Source organism: Leucopleurus acutus, assembly GCF_964270905.1.
Source record: "Leucopleurus acutus genome assembly, chromosome: 19".
In the NCBI taxonomy this organism is placed as follows: domain Eukaryota; kingdom Metazoa; phylum Chordata; class Mammalia; order Artiodactyla; family Delphinidae; genus Leucopleurus; species Leucopleurus acutus.
In genome coordinates, this window is record NC_139161.1 from 60464449 (window position 1) to 60482321 (window position 17873).

At 43.1% G+C, this 17873-nt stretch overlaps 1 protein-coding gene across 3 annotated transcripts in view; it reads left to right on the forward strand.

Annotated features, from left to right (window-relative positions):
- The first annotated feature begins 1169 nt into the window (after nt 1–1169).
- Nucleotides 1170–17873, forward strand: part of DHRS7B (dehydrogenase/reductase 7B) — a 37410-nt gene continuing 20706 nt past the window's right edge. For 2 of the 3 annotated variants that reach the window (XM_082859944.1, XM_082859946.1), the window contains exons 1-2: nt 5149–5198; nt 16610–16719. The gene's annotated coding sequence lies outside the window, so the exon portion shown is untranslated. Of the gene's footprint in view, nt 1266–5148; nt 5199–16609; nt 16720–17873 lie in introns of those variants that run through there. The other variant, XM_082859945.1, reaches the window with a different exon arrangement.

A 17873-nucleotide genomic window follows, 5' to 3' on the forward strand; every position in this document is an offset into this window, starting at 1 on the left:
GTTGGGGTAAATTCTGGACAAAAGATACAAAGAGACCAAAAAACCCAGCTGCCACTTTTGAAGAGCAAGGAGCGAAAACAGGGTACTGCGAACGCCCCCTGCTCTCAACACCACCTAAGTGGTGGGCAAAACAGCTAAGCCACCCCTCTGACCTGACCCCTGGACACACCCCTACCTTCACCCCATGTGAGGAGCAAGCCCGCCCCCTCCCAGGGGGCTGGCAAACAAGGCAACCTGTTGTTTGTTTTCCCTCCCCCCCGCTGCATCAGCGGCCCCAGTAAAGCCTTGCCTGGATTTCTTGTCTGCCCTCTGATCAATTTCTACTGGTTAAGGAAGCCAAGAACTCTGGTGGGTAACACCTTTGGTCTCACACTTTATTATCTTCATTTTAGGTTGAGAAGCCTGAGGTTGGAGGTGGTAAGAAACTCAACATCTGTCATGGGGGGTTTTTTATTTTTAAATTTTAAACCTTATTTGGAATGAATAATTTTAATTTTAAACCTTATTTGGACCACCAGGGAAGCCCCTCTTTGTTCGTGTTTAAATTGAATTGTCCATTTGTTTACTGTTGAGTTTTGAGAGTTCTTTATGTAATCTAGATATGAATCCTTTTCCAGATATATGATTTTCAAATATTTTCTCCTAGTCCGTAATTAGTTTTTGCAGCCCATTAACAGGGTTTTTTTTTGCAGAGCAAAGGGTTTTAACATCAATTAAGTCCACATTTTATCCATTTTTTCTTTTATGGAACATACGTTTAGTGTCATGTCTAAGAACTCGTCAACTCCTAGTTCCACCAAATTTTCTCCTATCTTCTAAAAGTCTTATAAATTTATATTTTAGGGACTTCCTGGCGCTCCAGTGGTTAAGACTCCGCGCTTCCACAGCAGGGGGCACAGGTTCCATCCCTGGTTGGGGAACTAATGTCCCACATGCTGCGCACTGTGGTCAAAAAAAACCCCAAACCCTATAATTTTATGTTTTACATTTAAATTTGGTTCATTTTGAATTAATTTTTTCAAAAGATGTGAGGTTTAGATTGATGTTCTTTATTTTTTATTTATTATGTGTTTTGCCTATAGATATCCAATTGCTCCAGCACCATTTGTTAAAAAAGACTATTCTTTCTGCACTGAATTGCTTTTTCAACTTTTTCAAAAATCAGATGGACTTAATTGTGTGGAGCTACTTCTGGGTCCTCAATTCTGTCCCATTGATCCATGTGTCCGTCCCTCGACATCACAGAGTTTGAGCTCTATAATAAGGTTTGTAATCAGGTAGAGTGATTCCTCCCACTTTATTATTCTTTTTCAAAATTGTTTTAGCTATTGTAGTTCCTTTGCCTTTCCACATACATTTTATTTATTATTTTTAAATTAATTTATTTAGTTTTGGCTGCATTGGGTCTTCTTTGCTGTGTGCGGGCTTCTCACTGTGGCTTGTCTTGTTGCAGAGTGCGGGCTCTAGGTGCGCGGGCTTCAGTAGTTGTGGCTCGCGGGCTCTGAGCACAGGCTCAGTAGTTGTGGCACACGGGCTTAGTTTCTCTGCGGCATGTGGGATCTTCCCGGACCAGGGATCGAACCCATGTCCCCTGCATTGGCAGGCGGATTCTTAACCACTGTGCCACCAGGGAAGCCCCTATACATCTTTTATTTATACCTAAGTATTTCCATTTTTTAAAAATTAAAGTATAGTTGATTTACAATATTGTGTTAGTTTCAGGTGTATGGCAGAGTGATTCAGTTATATATTTTTTCAGATTATATTGCATTATAGGTTATTACAAGATATTGAATATAATTCCCTGTTATACAGTATATCCTTGTTGCTTATCTATTTTATGTGTAGTAGTTTGTATTCTATTTTCATTTTCATTCAGTTCAATGTATTTTTATTTATTTTATTTAATTAATTTATTTTTAAAGTGTTTTTTTGATGTGGACAATTTTTTTTAAGTCTTTATTGAATTTGTTACAATATTGCTTCTGTTTTATGTCTTGGCCCTTTGACTGCAAGGCATGTGGGACCCCAGTTCCCCAACCAGGGGTCGAACCCTCACCCCCTGCATTGGAAGGCGAAGTCTCAACCACTGGATCACCAGGGAAGTCCCTCATTCAGTTCAATGTATTTTTAACTTGAGACTACCTTTTTGATCCATAGATTATTTAAAAGTGTGTTGTTCAGCTTCCAAGTTTTTGGATTTTCTTTTTATCATTCTCTTATTGATACCCAATTTTTTTAAGGTTTTTTTTTTTTTTGATGTGGACCATTTTTAAAGTCCTGATTGAATTTGTTACAATATTGCTTCTGCTTTATGTTTTGTTTTTTTGGCCGCAGGGCATGTGGGATCTTAGCTTCCTGACCAGGGATTGAACCCGCACTCCCTGCAATGGAAGGCGAAGTCTTAACCACTGGACCACCAGGGAAGTCCTGATACCCAGTTTGATCCCATTGTAGTTGGTACACACTCTATAAAATTTCAATTATTTTAAATATGTTGAGGTTAGTTTTTATGGCCAGGGTATGGTCTATCTTGACTTATGTTCTGTGAGTGCTTAAAAAGAATGTGTTGTCTCTGGTGTTAGCAGGTGTTCTACAAATCTTGATGAGATCCTGTTGGTTAATGGTATCATTAAGCCTTTCCAAATCTTTGCTGACTTTTTATTTGTTCTATCAAGTACTGAGAGAGGTGTGTTGAAGTCTTCAACTGTAATTGTGGATTTGTCTATTTCTCCTTTTAGCTCTATCAGATTTTTCTTTGCATATTTTGCACCTCTGTTGTTTGGTGCATAAAGATTTAGGGTTGCTGTGTCTTCTTAGGGATTGACTCTTCTATACGTAAGGTACCTTTCCGTCCCTGGTAATTTTCTCTGCTCTTTTTTTTTTTTTTAACATCTTTATTGGAGTATAATTGCTTTACAATGGTGTGTTAGTTTCTGCTTTATAACAAAGTGAATCAGCTATACATATACATATTTCTCTGCTCTTCAGTCAATTTTATCTGGTATTAATATAGCGACACCTGCTTTCTCTTAATTAACTTTTGTACAGTTTATCTTTTTCCATCCTTGTACTTTCAGCCTACCTATACAATTGAGTTTCTTGTAGCTAGCATACTTTGGTTATATTATTTTTATCCACTCTGCTAATCTCTTTTTTGTATTTAGACCTCTTTCTTTTAATGTTGTAATTATGAATATGTTAAGGTTTAAGTGTATCATTTTATTTTTGCTTTCCATTTTTGTTTGTTTTGTTTTGTTGGCTTTTTTCTTCCTGTGGTTATTTGAACATTTTTGGATTCCATTTTGATTCATCTATAGTATTTTTTAGTGTATCTCTTTGTATAACTTTTTAAGTGGTTGCCCTAGGGATTTCATTACATATACATAACTTATCACTGTCTACTGTTGTCTACATTTTATCAGTTCAAGTGAAGTGTAGAAAGCTCACCTCCTTTTATGTCTGTTTATCCCTTCGCATTTGTAATTGTTTTAAATATTTCCTTTGCATACATTGAGAACCATATTGGAAGGTGTTATAATTTTTCCTTCAACAATTCAACATAATTTAGAAAATTTAAGAGAAGTCTATTTTGTTTACCCATATTTTTACTCTTACAGCGTTCTTTCTATATCTCAGAGCCTAACGTTCTAAGATTCCTTCTTTATCATTGCCTTTCTGTTTATAGCACTTCCTTTAGTCATTTTTGTAGGGTAGGCCTGTTGGCGACAGATTCTCCTAGTTTTCCTTCATGTGATCATGTCTGTTTCCCTTTCATTCCTGAAGGATACTTTTGCTGGATGTAGAATTTTGAGTTGCACTTGAAAAATGTTGCGTCACTTTCCTTCTGGGTTTCTAATGCAAAATCTGCTGTCCTTAAAATTTCGCTCTTGTTTTCAGGTTTTGTGGATACTTGTGAGGACTCCCATGGTATGTTAATTGACTAAAGTGAATAAAAGCAGTGTGTAGAGTATTATGTTGTTTGTATAACAAGGGACGGTGAGGAGAATGCTGAATATATACACAATTGCTTGACCGCACATAAGATGGCTCTGGAAAGACAAGCACAGCTGGCACTGTTACCAAGGCGAAGGAGAAAGGGGTGCCTGAACAAAAGGAAGGGAGGTTTTTCAGTTTATACACGTTTGCCATCTCTTGAATTTTGAACCATGAGAATTCCCCCCAGTTTCTCTCTCCACATCCTCTTTCCATGCTTCCTCTTTTACTACTTGACATCTTTACAGAATTTATTTGCAAGAATTACTTATATATTCTAAATAAAAGTCATCTTCAGACATACGTGTTGCAAATACCTTCTCCACTCTATTGCTTGCCTTTTGCTCTCTTGATGGTGTCTTTCCACGTCTTAAAGTTAACGATGACCAATTTATCAGCATTTCCCTTTAAGGTCGGTACTTTTTAATGTCCTGCTAAAAAGTATTTTCCTCTCCCACGGTCACGATATTCTGCTGTTTGGGACTTCCCTGGGGGTCCATTGGTTAGGGCTCGGCGCTTTCACTGCTCTGGCAGGGCTGGATCCCTGGTCCCGGAACTAAGATCCCCAAAACCGCGCGACGCAGCCAAGCAAAACAAAACTAAAAAACCCCGATATTCTGCTGTTGGCTGTTATTTTCCAGAGTCGTGTCTTTCACATTTACGTCTACAACCTATCTTGGATTGATTTTTTTGCGTGAGGTAGGGGTTACGGTTCGTCCCCCAACCCCGCCAAGGACATTCAATTGATCGAGCACTTTTCCTTCAAAATAACTCTTCTATTTCGTCACAGTTGCTCTTTTGTGGGGAGAAGACATGTGACTACATACCCGTGGGGCTGTTTCTGGCTTCTCACTTCTTTCGCATTGATCTTTTTATTTATCCTTGGGCCAGTATCACACCGCTTTAATTACTAAAGCTCTATACGCCGTAGCACACATTCTTCAACTTTGTGTCCCCTGCCCTCTTCCCCAAGAGCGCACGGAACTCAAACCGCGACCTTCCGAATTTCCCTCCGAAGACGGAGGGACAGTACTTAGGCTGGAGGACGCAATTCAGACCTCCGCATCCAGCCCCTCCCACCTGCGCCTTGAGGCGCGCCCGCCCAACGCGCATGCGCAGCCTCACGACTAGGCGGGGGAAAAATACGTCACCGGAGAGGCGGGAGGATGGGGTTGATTCGCCATGGCCTCCGCAGCGACGAGGTAGGGCTGCGGGCGGGGGAACCTCGGAGGCGAGGGGCGCGAGGTCCCGCCCCGAGCTGAGGCGCGCGGCAGGTCCCGGCTCGAGCTCGTCTCGCCCGCTGAGGGGAGAGAAGTGGTGTGGAGGCCGAGCGGAGGCTGCGGACCCGGAGAGACGCCCGCACCGGAGTCCGGGCTCAGCGTTTTCTGCCTGGGGAGCCGCGCCTTCGCTGAGCTTTGAGCCTCGGTTTGCGCGGCTGCAAGTGGGTGTAGGCAGGCGGCGGACCCGATTTCCCCGACTCCGCGCCGTGCGCGGGCGAGGCTGGCGGCACCTGGCCGGTGCAGAGTTAGCGCAGCAGGTACCTTTGTGCGGAGGCAGGGCGGGGTGCTGCCTGCTGCGTACCCGCGGGGTGGCCACGGCATCTCTTGCTCCTCCTGCCCTTGCTCTGCCGTTCCCAAGCTGTGCGGCTTGGACCAGTGTCCTCAGCTGTAACTTTGGGAATAAAACGCCCCCCCCCGCCAATGAGTTTGTCGAGAAGCGTGGTGAGATTGCGCATCGGTGGTACTCAGCTAGGGTTTGGCACAGAATAGATGCTCAACAAATGGTACCCATACAACCGTCTTTTTAGTTTCGTTTGCTATGGTGATTTGAGAATTGACGAGTTACTTTTGTTACGAAATAGTTAACGAAATAATTTTTGAGCTTCATATACACGTGTGTTTAGTGAACATAATACTTGCGTCTCTTAATGGAATTACCAGGAAGTGCTTTTCACATCTTCCAACCTGTGTATGGGCAAAACAGAGGAAGTCAGTTTCTAGAAAAGTGGCAGATAGAAAAAGGGATCCTCAACTTGGTTATACAGGGATAGAATTAGCAAAAGTGATCTAATTCTTAAGGATAGGCAGGGAACTAACTTTTTTGAGCACCCACCAAAATGACTGTTGTAGATATCTCTTATTCCTCAGCACGAGAGAGTATAGTATAGTGAGTGGTATCACGATATTTTCCAGCCCAGTTTTGGGTGCTGAGAGCACCCACAGCAAATAAGTGAGGGAAGCAGGTTTTAAAACTAGGCTTCTGTATAAAACAAACTAATTCTAGTACAGGGGTTGCTTCTGAAGAGGTCCTTGCTCAAGAATTTATTTTTTTAAAATATTTTTTAAAAGTTTATTTATTTTTGGCTGCATTGGGTCTTCGTTGCTGTGCGTGGGCTTTCTCTAGTTGTGTCCAGAGGGGACTACTCTTCATTGTGGTGCGCGGACTTCTCATGGCTGTGGCTTCTCTTGTTGCGGAGCACGGGCTCTAGGCGCGTGGGCTTCAGTAGTTGCAGTACGCGGGCTCAGTAGTTTGTGGCTCACGGGCTCTAGAGCGCAGGCTCAGTAGTTGTGGCGCACGGACTTAGTTGCTCCGCGGCATGTGGGATCTTCCCGGACCAGGTCTCGAACCCGTGTCCCCTGCGTTGGCAGGTGGATTCTCAACCACTGCGCCACCAGGGAAGTCCTGTCTTCATTTATAGTAGAAGAGATGGACTCAGAGATGGGAAGAAATTTAGCACTGAACTAGTAAGGGCAGAGCCAATTCCATGTCACTCCAAAAGCTAGTGCTTGTCTATGTATTTCATTAATTCCTTCACTTCACAGATATTTATTGAACAGCTGGTCTGTACCAGCAGGTGCTAGGTGTTGGGGATACACTGATGGCTAAAGCAGACACAGCCCCTGTCTTCAGGTAGCAACTTGAGTTGAGGTAGCAACTCATAAGCAGTGAGTCTAGCAAGGGAGACACACAGAAAATAGAAAATGACCAACGAAATATTGGCTGTGGTCGTGGTACCCGCCATAGGAGACAGTAGAGGGCGCTGTAAGAATATATAATGGGGTCAGTGGCAGCAGGCCGGGTGAGGAGGGACAGGGTCGCCTTTCCTGAGGAGATAGTAGTCAGCTGAGACCTTAAGGACTGAGTTGGAGTTAAAATGGGCAAAGAGAGGGCTTCCCTGGTGGTGCGGTGGTTGAGAGTCCGCCTGCCGATGCAGGGGACATGGGTTCGTGCCCCGGTCCGGGAAGATCCCACATGCCGCGGAACGGCTGGGCCCGTGAGCCATGGCCGCTGAGCCTGTGCGTCCGGAGCCTGTGCTCCGCAACGGGAGAGGCCACAACGGTGAGAGGCCCGCGTACCGCAAAAAAAAAAAAAAAAGGGTAAAGAGAAGAGTGAAGAGGAGGGACGCACGTGAGGCCTCGAGGGTCGGAGGGGCTGTGACTGGTAGTTTCGGAGTGACCCATGTGGCGGGCAGTGGAGAGTGCTTCCAAGGCAGAAGCGGACACAGGTTGGATCCCATCTGAGCAGTGCTGCACCCCAGGGTTTATTTGCTTCCCAGGACATATAATCATCTCCACAAACTGTCTGTGTTCCAGCTCCCAGCCTCCTTCTTCAGACATGGTTAGGCCTCTGGTTGCCCTGGGTGGGGACAGATGTGCGGAGGGGCAGAGGCCTCAGCGTGACACTTGCTCAGTGTTGGTTACTTGCGTGGCAAAGCTGAATAGACAGGAGTGCCAGTATTGCATTTCACCCTATTTGTCTCTGGTTTGCAAAATTATTTAAGATTTTTTAGTCTCCCAATGGTCCAAGTCCTATGTTAGCTACCTAGGATACAAACGTTTAAGGATAGTTATTAATTTGATTCATGTTTTACTGGCTTTCCATTTAAGATGCTACAGTTGTTTTACCAATATTATTCTTCAGATGTGTTTGTTTACCATCTACTATGTGCTAGGCACTGTGCTAGGGACATAGCATGAGCAAATAGACATGGTCTGTGTCCTCCTGGAGCTTAAGCTCCCAGTTGGGGCTGGAGGACGGAGAGGGAGGGGGAGCGACTCAGGGAGATGGGGTTGGAGAGGTAGGCAGGGGTCAGACCATGCAGGCCTCACAGGTCATGCCAAGTATCTGGAGCTTCTCCTAAGGATGGTGGGAGGCCACTGAGGAGTCTCATTCAGGGAGTAGAACCAGCAGGTGTGTGTTTATGAAAGATCACTCTGGCTTCTCCGTCGGCGGAGGCGGTCGATGGGTGTGAGGGCGTTTAAAAGGTAGGATCAGTGGGGCTTGGTAATAGGTTCACTCTGGGGTAAGATGGAAGAGGGAGGTTCAGGGCTGATTAATTTTCTGGCCTGTGTATCTGAGATCAGAACTCAGAAGAAGGACATGAGTTCAGTTTTGAGTAAGACGTCTTTGCAGTGATCCAGGTGGGGTGTCACAAAGGCAGGGATGTAGGAAGGTCTGGCACTCACATGACCGGAATGGCTGAGTCTCTAAAGCTCTTGTCAGAGAGGAACGCCTTTCCCATGTTTTTTTGCGGGGGGGTGCTGTGCTGTGGGGCATGTAGGATTTTAGTTCCCTGACCAGGGATCGAACCTGTGAAGCGTGGAGTCTTAACCACTGGACCGCCAGGCAAGTCCCCACCTTTCCTTATTGAGGGAGCTGTCAAGGTGGGACCTGTGAGGTGGTCCAGTCCACATTTATGTTGGGAAAAGGTACCAATAAAATCTCCTGCCAACCTAGGAAATGCTCTCCACAAATGCGGAAAGAAAAGAATTCTGTTAATCAGTCATTAACCGAAACTGGGATACAACACAGGTAATCTGCAAATGAGACTACAAAAACAGAAAAAAAACAACCCACCATTTACAGCCCATTACATACATAATCTCAAGGTTAATGGTAATTTGTTCTCTTGTAAAAAGACTAGGCAACACCACTTGCTGTATGTGTTTTCATCCTAAATTTACCTGGTGGTTGGGGTGGCCGTCTGTGCTAGTCAGTTGCCTTTCTCTGAAAGAAAAGTAAAACATCCTTAATTTCTATGAGCCGGTAGTCGAGGTGCCTAGGCTAAACTCCCACGACGTTACCTCAAGAGAGATGGCTCCCAGGCCCTTCAGAAAAAAATTCTTGGGTTTTACTTGTGGCTGGAGCTAGCTTATTTAGCCTTTAAAAAGGTTTGCTTACATACCAAAGGGACAGAGGAAGGACTTACAAACTCTAGGTTTTTCAGAGAAATGCTCTAGGAAAAAGAGAAAAATCTCTTTCCCTTTTTGCAACAGGGAAAAGTCAGTTTAAAAAATTTACTTCAACAGTGCAGAAAAATGTTGGACTGGAGCTCTCACAGTATGGGCATCATTCTGGAGATGATCGTTAAGTGAGTTCCATGGAGTTGTGCGTACTTAGGATGCCTGCAGGTGGTCACATCTAGCCCATAATTTCTTGTACATTGATTTAAAGAAAAATACAGATACAGATCCTGCTGGTTTCCAGTCAGAACTCTTGTCTCTGGTAGTTAACCCTTCCAGGACTTGTCCTCTTTAATGTCAATAATGTCATTTCTCACTCCTACCCATTGTTAAAAACATAAAATTCAACTGAGTAAATTTTTTTTAAACTAATTAATATATTTTTGGTTGTGTTGGGTCTTTGTTGCTGCGCGTGGGCTTTCTCTGGTTGCGGTGAGCGGGGGCTGCTCTTCGTTGTGGTGCGCGGGCTTCTCATTGCGGTGGCTTCTCTTGTTGCAGAGCATGGGCTCTAGGGCGTGTGGGCTTCAGTAGTTGTGGCATGCAGGCTCAGTAGTTGTGGCTCGCGGGCTCTAGAGCGCAGGCTCAGTAGTTGCGGCACACGGGCTTAGTTGCTCCGCAGCATGTGGGATCTTCCCGGACCAGGGCTCGAACCCGTGTCCCCTGCACTGGTAGGCAGATTCTTAACCACTGCGCCACCAGGGGAGTCTCTAACTGAGTACGTTTTAAAGATGTTACTGGCTTTCTTTGAGTCATGAATCGGGCAGCATCCCATCTAGCAGATAGAGAGGAGCTCCGAGGAGCTGTACAAAGTGAAAGACTTTTACAGGTAGAAGGAGCGGGAACAGGAAGCTCTACTTGGGGAAAAGCAGGTTGGTTGTGGCGAGGCCACCCCCTTTTAAGGGATGCAGGGGTCCGCCAGGCAGATGACCTCACTGTGCTGACCAGGCGATTCCTGATTCCCTGGTTTAAGATTCCATTTCTGGGAGAGGCTGAAACTAATTAAGTGAAGTTTGGTGATGTGGGGCTCAGCGTCGGTGACTCCACTTTGAGCATATTTTCTTGTTTTTAACACCAGTTCTTCATATATGAGATATTTGGCAGGTAAAGTTATGATTTTAATGCAGAAATGAACTCTCCACTAATCTGTTCTGGAAGGTCATAAATGTGGGGATGGAAATTGAGATTGAATGGCATGTACGTTTAGCTTGGAAGCTGCTTTCCACTCACCGAGGTAGTAAATTCAACAGCCTCTCCTTTAGATTCTACCTGAGCTATCCCTTCCATCTTCTTAAGTTCACGGTAACCTGAGACTTGGCCACTAAACTGCTTACTGGAGGGAGAGACCGCTGATGGCAGCTGAAGTGATTGAACATTGCTTACCAGTAGTTTGAACTTGTTTGCTGTCATCAGCCTTTTTTCATCATTAGTGTATAGGAATGCAAGAGATTTCTGTGCATTAATTTTGTATCCTGCAACTTTACCAAATTCATTGATTAGCACTAGTAGTTTTCTGGTGGCATCTTTAGGATTCTCTTTGTATAGTATCATGTCATCTGCAAACAGTGACAGTTTTACTTCTTCTTTTCCAATTTGTATTCCTTTTATTTCTTTTTCTTCTCTGATTGCCGTGGCTAGGACTTCCAAAACTGTGTTGGATAAGAGTGGTGAGAGTGGACATCCTTGTCTTGTTCCTGATCTTAGAGGAAATGCTTTCAGTTTTTCACCTAGTATATCTTCTTTGGAAAAGAAAGTTTAGAGAAGAAGCAGCTCATTTTTTATCTGGGTTATCTTTTATTCTTGTGTTGCACGAGTTCTTTTTATATTCTGGACACTTGACCCTTATGAGATACATGATGTGCAAATATTTTCTCCCATTCTGTTGGTTGTCTTCACTTTTTTGATAGTTTTCTTTGAAGCACAGAAGTTTTCAATTTTGATGTTCAATTTATCTTTTTCTTTTGTTGCTTTTGCTGTAGTGTCATAGCTAAGAAATCATTGCTTAGTCCAAGATCATGAAGATTTACACTTAAATATTCTTTAAAGTATTTTATAATTTTAGCTCTCACATTTAGGTCTTTGATCATTTTGAGTTAATTTTTATATATTGTGTTCTGTAAGGTTCCAACTTTATTCTTCAGTTTGTGGATATCCAGTTGTTCCAGCATCATTTATTGAAAAGACTGTTCTTTGCCCATTAATTTACCATAATGTAAAAGTCAAAGCCATTCTTTAAAAACTCACTTGATTACTAAAAGATTTCTATTTCATTTGTGGGAAATGGCTTATGAACAGTCTTTTTTTAAGGCACTGCCTAATTCTCCTTGAGTGATTTTTTTCCTTTTGTTTCAAAGAAAATAAAATGAGCAAGTGGGATGTATTCCATGAATGCAAGGTTGGTTCAATATTGGGAAATTGGTTAGTATCTTATACAGCATTATTAAGTATTAGGAACAATGATACGATTATTTCTCTAGATGCTGAAAAACCTGTCAAAAAATTCAATACCCATTATAATAAAAGCACTTAGAAGATAAAAAAAAAAAAAAGCCTTTATGCTGTTTACATACCCTAGCAATAAACATGGTGAATGTACAAAATACGTTTTCGATTTAAGGGGTTTTTTTTCTTTTAACATAGGCTCTGGAATTTGCCAAGTAACTTTTTTCAATCCTGAAAAGGCTCTGAGAGAGAAATAAGGAGGGAAATATGTATGGGGAAAAGTAAATCTGCCAACAGTGTTTGGTGAAATAAACAGATTGTTTGATGGCTTACTGTGGACATGTCCTGAGGCGACGTGGCCCTGTCCTTAGGGAGCTATTTGGTGGGATGCTGGGAAATAAAGTGATAGGTCACCGGCTAGGCTATTTTTAAATGAAAGCTTAGAAGTTGGCTCTGGAAAACCCTCTCAGGTTATTATGCTCCCCTCCTCCTTTAGTCCTCCAGAACGTGAGATTCCTTTCCATATGTTTTCTGGCATTTAAGTCAGGGCACTCTAAGTTTTAAGTGGAAGCATTATTAAAAACTGCTTCAGAGTAAAGGGCATTTCCTAGTTAAATTTCACAGTTATGTTTCCCAGTTCCAAAAATAACTTGGGGGACTCCCCCGCACTCCCAATGCAGGGGGCCTGGGTTCGATCCCTGGTCAGGGAACTAGATCCCATATGCCACAGCTAAGAGTTTGCATGCTGCCATTAAAGATCCCGAATGCCGTAACGAAGATCCCAAATGCTGAAACTAAAACCCGGCACAGCCAAATAAGTAAATAAATAAATTAATAACAAAAAAAAAAACCTTGGAACTCAGAGTGAACCGTCATCCTAAATAAATTGTCTAAGAGAGAGAACAGTGGGCAAATAATTTATCCAAATTCATGAGGAAACTAATTTGTTAGAAGTTTAAAATAATCTGATTTCAACCATGAGCCTACTTGAAATTAGACAGCATTTAATGTTTAATCCTTTATGAATGACACACTGAAAAATTTTTTATGGTAATAAAATATACATAATTTGAATTTACCATCTTTTTTAAAAAATTAATTTATTTTTAATTTTTGGCTGCGTTTGGTCTTGAGTGCTTTCTCTAGTTGCGGTGCGCGGGCTTCTCATTGCGGTGGCTTCTCTTGTTGCAGAGTATGGGCTCTAGGCGCACAGACTTCAGTAGTTTTGGCACACGGGCTCAGTAGTTGTGGCTCGCGGGCGCAGTAGTTGTGGCGCACAGGCTCAGTTGCTCTGTGGCATGTGGGATCTTCCTGGACCGGGGCACAAACCCGTGTCCCCTGCATCGGCAGGCGGACTCTCAACCACTGCGCCACCAGGGAAGCCCGATCTTAACCATTTTTAAGTGTATAGTTCAGAAGTGTTAAATACATTTATAATGTTGTACCACCATCACCACCATCTGTCTCCAGAATTCTTTTCATCTTACAAAACTGAAATTCTGTACCCATTAAAAAATAACTCCCCATTTCCCTGCCTGCTCCCAGCCCCTGGCAACTCCCATTCTACTTTCTGTCTCTAAGAATTTGACTACTCTAAGTATCTCATGTAAGTGGATTCATACAATATTTGCTTTTGTGTCTTGCTTATTTCACTTAGCATAATGTCCTCAAGGTTCATCCATATTGTAGCATGTGTCAGAGTTTCCTTCCTTTTTAAAGCTGAGTGATATTCCATTGTATGTACATATCACATTTTGCTTATCCATTCATTGGTTGGTGGACGCTTGGGTTGTTTCTGTGTTTTATCTATTGTGAATAATGCTGCTGTGAACATGGGTGTACAGGTATCTCTTCGAGACCCTGCATTCAATTCTTTTGAGTATATACCCAGCAGCGGAATTGCTGGATCATATGATAATTCTATTTTTAATTTTATTGAGGAACCTCCATACTTTTTTTTTTAAAAATAAATTTATTTATTTATTTTTGACTGCGTTGGGCCTTTGATGCTGTGCGCGGGCTTTTCTCTAGTTGCGACAGCGGGGGCTACTCTTCATTGCGGTGCACAGGCTTCTCATTGGATGGCTTCTCTTGTTGCAGAGCACGGTCTCTAGGCGCCCGGACTTCAGTAGTTGTGGCACGTGGGCTCAGTAGCTGTGGCTCATGGGCTCTAGAGCGCAGGCTCAGTAGTTGTGGCGCACGGGCTTAGTTGCTCCGCGGCATGTGGGATCGTCCCGGACCAGGGCTCGAACCCATGTCCCCTGCATTGGCAGGTGGATTCTTAACCACTGCACCACCAGGGAAGCCCCTCCATACTTTTTTTTCAGTGGCCGTACTGTTTTACATTCTCACCCACAGTGCATAGGGTTCTAATTTCTCCATATCCTCTCACTTACCATTTTCCGGTTTTTTGATAGTAGTCATTCTAATGGGTGTGAGGTGGTATCTCATTATAGTTTTTATTTGCATTTCACTAATGACTAGTGATATTGAGCATCTTTTCATATACCTATTGGCTGTTTTTATGTCTTCTTTTGAGAAATGTCTGTTCAAGTCCTTTGCCTTTTTTTTTTTTTTTTCAATTTATTGGGTCTTCGTTGCTGCATGCGGGCTTTCTCTAGTTGTGGCGAGTGGGGGCTACTCTTCATTATGGTGCGCGGGCTTCTCATTGTGGTGGCTTCTCTTGTTGTGGAGCTCGGGCTCTAGGCGCACGGGCTTCGGTAGTTGTAGCACATGGGCTCAGTAGTTGTGGCGCGCAGGCTCTAGAGCGCAGGCTCAGTAGTTGTGGCTCGCAGGCTCTAGAGTGCAGGCTCAGTAGTTGTGGCACACGGGCTTAGTTGCTCCGCAGCATGTGGGATCTTCCCGGACCAGGGTTCAAACCCGTGTCCCCTGCATTGGCAGGTGGATTCTTAACCACTGTGCCAGCAGGGAAGCCCCCTTTGCCCATTTTTGAATCAGGTGGTTTTTGTTTTGTTTTAAATTTTAGTTCTCTATTTTAGATATTGCTCCGTTATCAGATATATGATTTGAAAATATTTTCTGCTACCCTGTAGGTTATCGTTTTACTGTGTGAATAGTGTCTTTTACTGCACAACATTTAAAATTTTTCATCAACCAATTTATCTGGTTTTTCTTTTGTTACCTATGCATTTATAGAGTCTTATCCAAGAAATCATTACCAAATCCAATGTCATGAAGCTTTTGCCTATGTTTTCTTGTAAGAAACATGTTTTAAGTCTTACATTTAGATCCTTGATCCATTTTGAGTTAATTTTTGTGTAAGGGTCCAATTTTGTTCTTTTGCAAGTGGATATCCAGTTTTTTTTAAATTAAATTAAATTAAATTAAATTTTTTATTTTTCGGCTGTGCCATGCGGAATGTGGGATATTATTTCCCCAACCAGTGATCAAACCCATGCCCCATGCATTGAAAGCACAGCCTTAATCACTGGACTGCCAGGTAAGTCACTGGATATCCAGTTTTCTTAGCATCATTTGTTTGAAAGACTGTTTTTTCCCCATTGAATGGTTTTGACATTCCTGTCAAAAATTATTTGACCATATATGCAAAGATTTATTTCTGGCCTCTCTATTCCATTGGTCTGTACCTGTCTTTGTGCCAACACCACACAATTTTGATTACTCTAGCTTTATAGTAAGTTTTGGTATCGAGAAGTGGTTCTTCCAGCTTCTTTGTTCTTTTTCAAGATTCTTTTGACTATTCAGGGACCTTTGAGATTCCATGTGAATTTTAGGATGAGTTTTTCTCTTTCTGCAAAAGGCATTGTTGGGATTTTGATAGGGATTGAATTGAATCTGCAGGTTGCTTTGATCGGTATTGACATTTTAATAGTAATAAGTGTTCCACTCCATGAACATGGGATGTATTTCCATTCATTTATGTCTTGTTTAATTTCTTTCCGTAGTATTTTGCAGTTTTCATTGTACAAGTCTTCACCTCCTTGGTTAAGTTAGTTCTTAAGTATTTAATTCTTTTAGTTGTTATTGTAAATGGAATTGTTTTTGCATGTATAGAGATACAACCGATTTTTGTGTGTTGACTTTGTGTCCTGCTACTTTGCTGAATAAATTTATTCTAACACATTTTAAACACATTTTTGTGGAGTCCTTAGGGTTTCCTACATACAAGATCATATCACCTGCAAACAGATAATTTTACTTCTTCCTTTCCAATTTAGATGCCTATTATTTCTTTTTCTTTCCTAATTGCTCTGGCTAGAATTTTCAGTACTATGTTGAATAGAGGTAGTGAAAGTTGGCATCCTTGCTTTGTTCCTGATCTTGGAAGAAAAGCTTTCACTCTTTTACCATTGAGTCTGATGTTTGATGTGGGTTTTTAATGTATGGCTCTTACTGTGTTGAGTAGTTTCCTTGTATTCCTATTTGTTGAGTGCTTTTATCATGAAAGGGTGTTAAATTTTATCAAATGCTTTTCCTGCGTCAGTTGAGTTGATCGTGTGGTTTTTTTCCCTTCAGTTGATGCGGTGTATTGTTGATCATCTTCATATGTTGTAGGATCCTTGCATTCCAGGAACAAATCCCATGTGGTCAGGATGTATAATCCTTTTACTATGCTGCTAAATTCAGTTTGTTAGTTTCTTTTGTTGAGGAGTTTGGTGTCACTCTTCAAAAGGGATATTGTTCTGTAGTTTTCTTACAGTGTTTTTTCTTGGTATCAGGGTAATGCTGGTCTCATGGAATGGGTTAGAAAGTGTTCTCTCCTAAAACGGAGGAGTCACTAGCTAGGGCTGCCCTGGGCCGGTTGTGTGCCCTGTGGCCAGCACACCAGCTCGGGTGGTTTTGACTTTGAATCAAAGCTTCAGGTGAGGCTCATCCTCTAGACAGGCCACCTTATCACAATTCCAGTCGTTTAATTTTTGTGTTTCTTTGTTTATCGCCACTCTGTCTAGGCGGTGAGCTTCATGAGGTCAGCACCCACGTCTTCTTGGTCCATCGCCCTGCAGACCCGGCCCCGCCAGCACGCGGTGTGAATGGTACCTCATGTGCCTTAGGTGAACAGGTGAGCCAGAGCCATCCTGGAGCTGAGAGGATGCTCAGCACGTGAGGTGTGGATGTAAAGTAGGGAGCTTTGTCTTTTTACGAAACGCCGTTAACGCTGCCTGTGTGGGGACTTACCTGGTGGTCCAGTGGTTAAGACTCCATGCTTCCAGTGAAGGGGGCACAGGTTTGACCCCTGGTCAGGAAACTAAGATCCCACAGGCCGCGTGGTGCCGCCAAAAAAACCCAGCTGCCAGCCTGGCTGCCTTTGCTCAGTTCCTGTCTGAAATCCTCTCTGGAAATGCTTTATTGCTTCTTTTCAGTTAGCTTATGAGTCAGCAGGACCTTAGCATTTACAGAGTGCTTCCCATGTGGTTTCTCATTGGAATAATCACCCCCATTTTGAAGTTAAGACACTTAGTTGCAGAGAATAAATCTGCTTGCGTCACACAGCAGGGACATGACAGGGTGAACTTGAACCCTGCTCCCCAGTGCCAACTTAGTGCTTTTTCTGCTTTACACCCACAGTGGGCGCCTTGTGTGGTTTCCGTCGAGGGGTCTGGGCCTCTTGTGTGCTCTGGGAAAGAGGGCAAGATCACTCAGGCATCTTCCAGTAATACTAAATTCATTTTATAAAGCACATTAGAAACCAAAACTGTGGGGCTTCCCTGGTGGCGCAGTGGTTGAGAGTCCACCTGGCGATGCAGGGGATGTGGGTTCGAGCCCTGGTTCGGGAAGATCCCACGCGCCGCGGAGCAGCTAAGCCTTTGCGCCACAACTACAGAGCCTGAGCTCTAGAGCCCACAAGCCACAACTACTGAGCCCATGAGCCACAACTACTGAAGCCCGTGTGCCTAGAGCCTGTGCTCCGTAACAGGAGAAGCCACTGCAACGAGAAGCCCGTGCACCACAATGAAGAGTAGCCCCCGCTCGCCACAACTAGAGAAAGCCTGTGTGCAGCAACAAAGACCCAACACAGCCAATAATAAATAATAAACTAAAAAAAACAAAAAAAGAAAAGAAACCAAAATTGTTTTTTGTGACAATGTGTCTAGGTAGCTATCATAAGTGCTGTTTTTAAAAACTAGTCAAAGACCTTGACCCATAATAAACGGTTAGCCTCCAGCACCCTGTCCAAGTGTCAGGAGCCCGCGCTGCAGGGTCTGGAGCTGTGCT